This window comes from Neofelis nebulosa, chromosome 4, assembly GCF_028018385.1.
Source record: "Neofelis nebulosa isolate mNeoNeb1 chromosome 4, mNeoNeb1.pri, whole genome shotgun sequence".
Classification (NCBI taxonomy): Eukaryota; Metazoa; Chordata; class Mammalia; order Carnivora; family Felidae; genus Neofelis; species Neofelis nebulosa.
The window spans coordinates 115,152,194-115,161,570 of record NC_080785.1 but is presented as its reverse complement, the minus strand read 5'-3'; positions in this window follow the sequence as shown (position 1 = coordinate 115,161,570).

Genomic DNA, 9,377 nt, shown 5'->3' with positions numbered 1-9,377 from the left:
CTTCCTCCCAGAAAGAGATGGGTCCATTTCTTCATCCTTGGATCTAGGCTGCTCTTGTGACCTGCTTTGGCCAATAGAAGGCTTAAAAGGCAGTGGAAGTGACCGTGTGATGGTTCTGAACTTAGGCCTCAAGAGACCTTGCATGCTTCTGCTGGCTGTCTTTTTGTGAACAAGCCTGGACTGGCCTGCTAGAAGCTGGAAGACCACGTGGAGCAGAATTCATTGATCCCAGTCAAAGTTGTGCTAAACCATTCAATCCCCAAACATGTGAGAGAGCCCTGCTAAGATCAGCAGGGCTGCCTACCTGGTCCCTGGCTGATTTTGAATGTAGGAGAGGGCCCAACCAAGACCAGAAGAATTGCCCAGCTGGCATGTGGACTGCGGAGCAAAAACAAATGCTCATGTCACTGAGTTTAGTGGTTTGTTTTAAGCCACTGAGTTTAGGAGTGTTTGTTACACAGCAATAGCTAACTGGCAGAGCTTCTGTAACGAGGGGAGCTCCCTCCCCAAACCAGCCTCCCAGCACTCAGTCCGTGTGGCCCAGTGCCTGGCCAGAGATGCTTTGCACCACTGATTTTGAGGGGCTTTCCAGGACTGGACACAGCACCTTTAGAGAAGGAAGACTCTAAGGAGGTGAGAGGCCAGTGGGAGTGTGGCGGGCTGCTCAGGGGTGGGGCCCAGCTGGCTTTTAAATCTTGCATGAAAATCCTGGACTCAGCACCAAATTCTGTAGTGTGAGATCAAGGAAATTACCTGAACCAGAGACTGAGGCAGGGGAGGGTGATTCTGCAAGGAATGGAGATGTTACTAGTAGGAAGAGGGTGTATGCCAGCCAAGGAAAGAGCCAGAGATGTCTGCTCAACAGTGATAATGATGATGATGTAGAGAGGGGACAAAGGTGAGGAGCGGGGGAGATTTGGCTATGCAGAGTCAGGTGGAAAGGAACCCTAAACGCATAGGGGAAGCCCTGGCCTCTCCTAGATTCTTCTCTCTCTCTCTTTTTTTCAACACCTTTGGGGTCTTCTGCTCCTCACAAGTTCACTGTGATTAGCCATGCAATTAACCATTAACAACCAGGGTTGTCTGATCTGCGGGGCAGATCAGAGAACTGGCGAGAAGCTCAGACTTAAAGACGGTTGGGACAAGTTGTGTCCTCCTGATTCAGAGAGAGAGAGAGAGAGATGCTGAGGCTGAGAGATTTCCACCGCTATCTTTTCCAATCCAGGGGATCATCTCCCTGGGCTGAGGTACACACGGCTGATACCTGGGGTGGTTTCTCACCAGCCTGGCAAAGTTGGTGACTTGACAGGCTGGCAGAGGTTCAGCCTAAGACTTTCAGGGAGTAGAGACTTTGGGAAACTCTCTGAGGCAGAAACAGCCAGCTGTCCTCTAGAGACCTGCGCTTGTCTACTGTGGCGTGTAGCCGCTGGGAAGTAGCCACCCAGCTGGGCCGACAGTCCCCAGCCCTCCTTGCAGCTGGGAGGGACCATGTGACTGGTTCTTGCCAGTGAAGGTACGAGAGAGTCATGTGAGCTGCTTCTGGCTCAGGTGGTTTAGAAGTGGGTGTACTTTCTCCATTCTCTGTTCTGTCATCTCCTGGCTGGACATGAACTCCAAGGTGACCTTGGAAGCCAGACACTGAAGCCAGCATGGCTTTATTGTCTACAGTCTCCAAGGGAATGGATGACTGCCTGGAGAGAGTTCTCCTCTACGTCCTTCTTCCCCCACTGGCCCCACTGACCAGGAAAACCCGCCTTGGCCATTATGTGTTATTATGGCACCAAATTCTGGGGGTGGTTTGTTCCAGCAACTAGTATTACCTTCCCTAGGAGAGGATCCATGGCTTCATGAGAATAACAACAACAGCTGGCCTTTATTGACTGCCTGTTGTACATCAGAAACCACAGGACTTGTGTCAGATGCACAGTCTCTGTCCTCACCACAGCTCGGAGAAGCATGGGCTCTTGTCATCTCCACTTTACAGACATGGAAATGGTGGCTGAGAGAGATTCACCAACCTGCCCAAGATACACATTGGTTCACTGAGTCCTTCAACACACATTTACCGTGGGCCTGTTATGGGCCAGCATAGTTTGAGGCTGGGGATACCAGTAATAAATGAGACAAAATTCCTACCCTCCCCCCAGCTGGCATCCCAGGAGCAGGGAGGCGGTCAGTCAACTCTGACACATGTTCCTAAGAGAGAGAGAAAACAAACACAGGGTAGGGGCACAGAGAATAAAGGGGCAATGATGCTGGTGAACAGCCAGGAACAGGGGGAGGCGAGTGAGGCTCCCAGAGTACAAAAAAGGTGGCCAGTGCTTGCACGGGCCTGGGAGTGAGTGCCCCTTAAATCCTGCAACCTGGATACCTCACTTGCCTCTCCTGGTCCCAGCTTTGGCCCGGGGTGTGCCATTTTGATAGTGCAGTCAGGGAAGAGGTGACATGTGCACAGATGTGAAGGAGAAAAGCAGTTAGGAACCTGGGAGAAGAGTGTTCTGGGCACAGGACCAGCAAGTGCAGATGCCCGGAGGTGGAACATCCTCTGCCTGGGAACAGCAGCCAAGGAGGCCACCTTGCCTGCATACCCGGGGTGGGGGAGGGTGGCAACAGATGAGTCTGAGGGGCACTGGGGTCAGGTCATGCAGGGCCCTGTGGACCATCGTGAGGACTTCGGCGGGAGCCATCGGAGGGTGCTAAGCAGAGGAAGGACATAATCTGACTTTGGTCCAGTAGGAGCCCCCTGTCTGCCTGGGGAGCAGAGGCTGCAGGGATGGATGGGGTAAGAGCAGAGGCAGGGGCTTCAGGGAGGAGGCTAGTCACCCAGGTGAGAGATGCCTGGATAGTGGCAAGACGGCTGAAAATGGGCCTATTGTAGATCCATTTCAAAGTAAAAGCCAAAAGGATTTGCTGATGAATTAGAACCGAAGTGTGAGAGGGAGGGGTCAAAGATGACCTCAATCAAGGTCTTTGTGGGGAGCACGTGGCTGAACAGAGGCGCTGCTTACTGTAATTAAAGGGCTGTGGAAGGAGCTGGTTTGGGCTGGGGTCCCGGAGAGAAAAGAACCCACGAGCTCTATTGAAGGCCGAAGGCCAGTCCAGAATATGGCTGTGTGTGGTGCCATCTGAGTTCCACACTATCATCAGCTGCTCTGTGGAGCCCCTGAAAGAGGAAGGGGCCTCAAATTCAGCAGTGCAGGAACTTGGTGGGGGAACTGACACTCCCACCCCACAGGGCTGAGGTCCTCACCCTCCTGTGCCGGACAGCAGGAGGGAGACTCAGAAAACATCCAGCAGGAACTAGCAGAACGAAGTTGACTTTGAAAACCTGGGAAGTCCGCAGTGCTCTCACGTGCTCCTGTGGTGCCCCCTGGTGGCTGGCTCGGCTCCTCACAACCCTCGGCTCACCCTACTGCAGAGCCCTCCACCTCCAGCTCCCCGTCCCAGGGGCGACAGCTGTTAGAATTTGTGCTTCCTTTCAGAGACACAGCAGGAATCCTTCCAGCCCATACTTGTCGACTCATTGAAGGTTCAGTATGTGCCAAGCACACTGCACATTTTTACCGTCTGAATCTCTTCTCAGTACAGAAGCCAGAGGTCAGATCCTGTCCCTCTCCTACTCCAAACCTTTCCCTGGCACCCACCTCACTCAGAGTAAAGGCCTAAGGTCCCTATGATAGCCATGACCTGCCCTCTCCCCTTGAGTTCTCAGACCAATTCCTCTCTCTCCCTCACCCCCTCTGTTCCAGCCACATTACTTTTTTTTTTTTTTTGTGGTAAAATATACATATTTATCATTTTAACCATTCATAAACGTACAATGCAGTGGCATTAAATACATTCACGGTGCAGTGTAGCTAGCACCATTCCCTCTACCCAAAGCCTTTCATCATCCCCAGTAAAAACTCTGTACCAGAGAAACAGCAACTCCCCTTCTTCCCCTCCCCCCAGCCCCTGGTAACCTCTGTTCAACTTTTTGTCTCTATGAACTTGCTTATTCTAGGGATCTCGTGTAAATGGAACAATATAGTATTTGTCCTTCTGCATCTGCCTTATTTCACTAAGCATCAAGGAAAAGGTCCATCCATGTCGTAGCATATACCAAAATGTCATTCCTTTTTATGGCTACATAATGTTCCACTGTATGGGCAGAACATACATTTTGTCTATCCATTCATCTGTTGATGGACACTTGGGTTGTTCCTACCTTTGGGCTCTTGTGAATAGTGCTGCTATGACATGTGTGTTGGCCTCATTACTTTTTCCTCAATCCGCCAGGCATACCCCTGCCTTGAGGACTTTGCGCTGGCTGTTCCCTCTGCATGGAATGTTCTTCCCCAAGAGATCCACATGGCTCATTCCTCACAGCCCTCAGGTCTTTGTTCAAATGGTGCCTTCTTCGTGAGACCTGCTCTGTTCACCCTACCAAATACTACAAGCCAGCACTCCCCCTCCTATGTTTTCTTTTCTCTATAGCACTCACTTTCTAACATACTATATAATGTAATTTTTTAGTATATCCATCATGTAGCGTCTAAGTCTCTCCACTAGAATGTCAACTCCCTAACGGCAAGAATTGTTGTCTGTTTGGTTTATCTTAGGCTCCCATGTAGGCAGGTGCTTAATACAGAGTTGGTTGAGCAAACTTAAAATCACAAGTGTAAGTCAACTGCTAGTTACACATTTTAAACTGGAGTCACGAGCCTAATATGTTAGATGCTTCACATGCCAGATTCTCTTAAATGCCCTAAATACTTAACATACCACATATACATGGATTCTTTCAAATCTGGGTTGGAATTGGGATAACCTCTCAACTAGCCAAGCACACATATATCCGGAGATTTAGGTCAGAAGGATGAGATTTGAAGCTGCAGATAAGCAGCCTGATTTTTCTCTTGAAAAATCTGAGACTTCACTCTTGTCCCTGGCCCCGGGACTCCTGTACAGGCTGTGGATAGCACAGTTGAGGGGGGTTGAGAGGGAGCAGAAATCGTCCCTGCCCCACTCACCAAGTGCAGGGCTTGAGTCCTGGCACAGGACTCATCTGTTGGTGGGGGGGGGGGGGGTGTGCTCTTTCCCATCCACCAAAGTCCCCTATGGCTGGTGGTGGCCCTGCTTTATCAAAGGAGATGCCAGCCTACAACCTGTAGATGGGTGGCTGTGCAGCTCACGAGCCCCCCAGCCAAGACGTCCATGTGCGTCCCACTTTTCAGGTCTGTGAGGCTGCCACTGCCCACCTCCAGCCTCCCTGGATCAGTGAATATAGCTACTTGATTCTCTTCTGAGTTCCCACGTGGCAGGGCCGTGACTCTCACAGATGTTTCCATGACACCAGATTGGATCCGCACACTTCCTATGGCACTGACCCAGCTTGACATAATTGCCAAGGCTTTGGAACCACACCTCTCCTCCTTTATCTTTAACATTGACAGAGTCCTTCCTATGTGCCCAGCACTTACCGAGCACTTTCCAAGTAGTATCTTATTTAATCCTCTGGCCTAGGAGGGAGGTATTATTATCCTAGTTTACTGATGAAGAAACTAAAGCTCAGAGAATTTAAGTCACCTGCCTGGGATCACACCGCTATGGGGCTGGGATTCAAGCCCAGAGTCTGTGCTTATAACCACAATGCTTTGCCATCTCTTAATTTTTTGCTTGTCCTTCTTGTCTCTCATTCCCTACTGGTTTCCATCTCTTTCTTCCCCTTCCTTCCCTCTTCCCCTCTCTTCTTTCCTCCATTCTCTGCTTCCTCCCTTACCAAGCCTGAACGGGTGCCACCTGCCCAGCTTGGCTCACCCTCTGCCAATTCTGCAGACCAGGCTCTGTCTCCCACAGCCTAGCCAGTCCTTTCCTCATTACTCTCGTCTCCCTGTGCCAGCAGATGGGGTGTGCCAACCTGTACCCCTTCAACCTGCCTGCTCATCACCACAGCAGCAGCTGGCAGAGGCCGGTGGAACTGGGGTCTGGGCCAGCCTGAAGGGAAGCCAGATCTTTGGGGAGTTACATGACATGCTGCACACTTTCTTCTGACGTATGCTTACCACATCATGATTTCCCTTTCATGCTCAGGGTTTTTTTTTTTTAAAGTTTATTTTTATTTATTTTGAGAGCAAGAGAGCAACCAGGGGAGGGGCAGAGACAGAGGGAGACAGAACCCCACGAACTGTGAGATCATGACCTGAGCTGAAGTCGAGTCGGATGCTTAACTGACTGAGCCACCCAGGTGCCCTCTGCTCTGGGGTTTTTAATATGATGCCAAGACACCTTATGCTGCTTGGGATAGACTTAGACAATAAGGGGCTGGAAAGAGAGAGACAGAGCTAGAGAGTGGGAGAACCATAAGGTGGCGAAGAGATCCAGCTTCCACCCTTAGAAGCAGCTCCCTACAGTGTTGGGAACAATGTTCAAAGCATGAATGAACTTTTTTAAGTTTCTCAAAGGACACATGTTCTTACCCATGATTATGTCTTTGCATCTGCTGTTCCCTGGCCTGGAAGGCCTTTCATGATCATTTTTACCAGAGGGCTCTGCTTATGTGTTGCTGCCTTTGGGAAACTTCCCTGAACTCCCATGGGGCATTTCAGCAGCCCCCACTTTGATGCCACAGCATCTGCATATGTGTGCACACTTCCCTCTCTCCCTCTCTCTCTATTTTTAACTAACTGGCTGGTGTCTGTATCCTCTGCCAGCTATGGCCTCCTTCAAGACTGAGAGACCATCCTGCCTTATTCTCCTCACATCTTCCATCTCTGTGCCCTGTACATGGTTGGTGCCTGGAAAACGCTGAGAGATGCAGTATAGCTCAGAAACCAGGACTTCACAGAGGAAGAAAAAGTGGGGGTTGTGAAAGGCAATAGAACTCTGGGTTTAGTTAGCACTTACCGACTGTGTGACCTTGGGCAAATCGCTGAATCCTTCTGGGCCTCAGATTCCTGACTTGTAAAATGGGGACAGTATTAGTTGGTAGCACATAGTGTTGTATGACAATTAAACAAGTCACAATGTGTAAAGCACATAGAACAGTGACTGGCACGTGTGAATCACTCAGTAAATATTAGTCATTATTATTACTGATGTGGAAATAGTAATAGAGTTACCCAAGGGATTTGAATAATGAAAATTTTTTTTAATGTTTATTTATTTTTGAGAAAGAGAGAGAGAGAGTGAGTGGGGGAGGAGCAGAGAGAGAGAGAGGGAGACACAGAATCCGAAGCAGGCTCCAGGCTTTGAGCTGTCAGCACAGGGTCCGATGAGGGGCTCAAATTTACGGACCATGAGATCATGACCTGAGCTGAATTCGGACGCTTAACCAACTGAAACACCCAGGCACCCCTGAAAATGTTCTTGATAAACTGTAAAGTATACAAGAAGTTCTTTGCCATCATCACTCTTAAAAACACCAATAGAACAGCAGTGGCCCATCCATCATGATTTCCAGAATTAATTCACAACCTGAAGGCCACGTTGCCACTGTGTTTTTTTAGCAAATAAAATGGTGAATGTGACACCTGGTAGAATGACAGGCAAAATCATAATGGTTTAACAAAAGGTCCATCGCCTGACTCCAAATATAGTCTTGCCCATAAGAGTGTCCTGTTCTGGGACTTATCTGGTCCCAGACACTTAATATGGTGTTTTCATTTCCCAAGTCCTGGCTACCAGGATCCAAGGCAGAGGCCGGCAACAGAGAGGCAAAGCTTGGTCTCTTGTTTTACTTCTGAGAGGTTGGCAAGGTCTCTTTCTCGTCTGTGTCAATGTGCAAAGGGAAGCCTCTGTCCATTCCCGCTAACCCTGTAAAGTTAAAAAAAAAAAATTGGTCATCAGGTTGAAACAAGTAGAAGAGCTTGCAAGTCTTTGGAACTCATTTTATCTGTACAGATGAGAAACCTGAGGCCAAGAGAGGGAAGGGAACTATTCAAAATCACAAAGTAAAGTGTGGCCAGGGTTAGAATCTAGGTCTCTGCATGGCTAGCTCACTGCCCTTTCACTGGCCATTGCCTTTCACTCAGTGATCTCTGTGCTGGGAGCCCTGTGTCCTTAAATGGAAGGTGCTGGAGGCCCAGTGCTAATCACAGAAGCAGTGCTCCTGTCCAAAGCCAGGTATTAAAGACTTCCACACACACACATACACACACACACTCACTCCCACATAAACATCATCTCACTCAATATTCATAACTCTATAAAGTGGAAACTATTATTTTCATTCCATTTTATAGATGGTGATACCAGGAGGCAAAGGAGTCAAGTACCACTCCTGGAACATGAACTGAAGCCGCCTTCTGACCCCAAAGCCCAGGATCTTCCCATAATGCTCTGCAGCTCTTCTTCTGGAGCCCAGGACATTGCTGAAGGCCAGCCCTTGTGCAGGACACAAAGCAAACAGCTTCCCAGGACTGGGATGAAGTTCTGTCTCTATATACCCTGTATTACCTAGTACAATGCAGGCCACAGAGTAGGTGCTGAGTGATCATCCTTTTTTTTTTTTTTTTTTAATTCAGGTAGAATTGACATATAGATGTCACTATATATATATTATATACTATTATGTACATTCACATACAACAAAATGATTTGACTTTGTATATTATGTAAAATGATCATCACAATAAGTGGCACAAACGTTACCATATATAGTTACAAAATAATTTTCTTGTGATGAGAACTTTTAAGATCTACCTGTTTTAGCAACTTTCAAGTACACAATACAAAATTATTAGCTATAGTCACCATGCTACATCACATCCCCATCATTTATTTTATAACTGGTGGTTTGTACCTTTTGACTTTCTTCACCCATTTCACCACCATCCCCACCCACCCACCCAAACCTCTGGCAACCACCAATCTGTTCTCTGTATCTATCAGCTTGATTTTTTTTTTTTTTAAGATTCCATCTATAAGTAAGATCATATGGTATTTGTCTTTTTCTGGCTTATTTCACTTAGCATAATGCCTTCAAGGTCTAGCCGTGTTGTTGCAAATGGCAAGCTTTTATTCCTTTCTTTTCATGGCTGAATGATATTCTATATACCCTTTATGTATCCATCAGTGGACACTTAAATTGTTTCCGTATCTTGGCTATTGGAAATAATGCTGCAAAGAACGTAGTGGGAATGGTGATGGTGGTGCATATATCTTTTCAAGTTGATGTTTTCACTTTCTTTGGCTAAACACCCAGAAGTGGAATTGCTGGATGGCAGGGTAGTTGTGTTTTTAATTTGTCAAGGACCCTCCATACTGTTTTCCATTGTGGCTGCATCAATTTCCTACCCACAGTGCACAAGTGTTCACTTTTCTCCATAACCTCATCAACACTTGTTATTATCTTTAGGATAATAGCTATTCTAACAGATGTCAGGTGATATTCATCA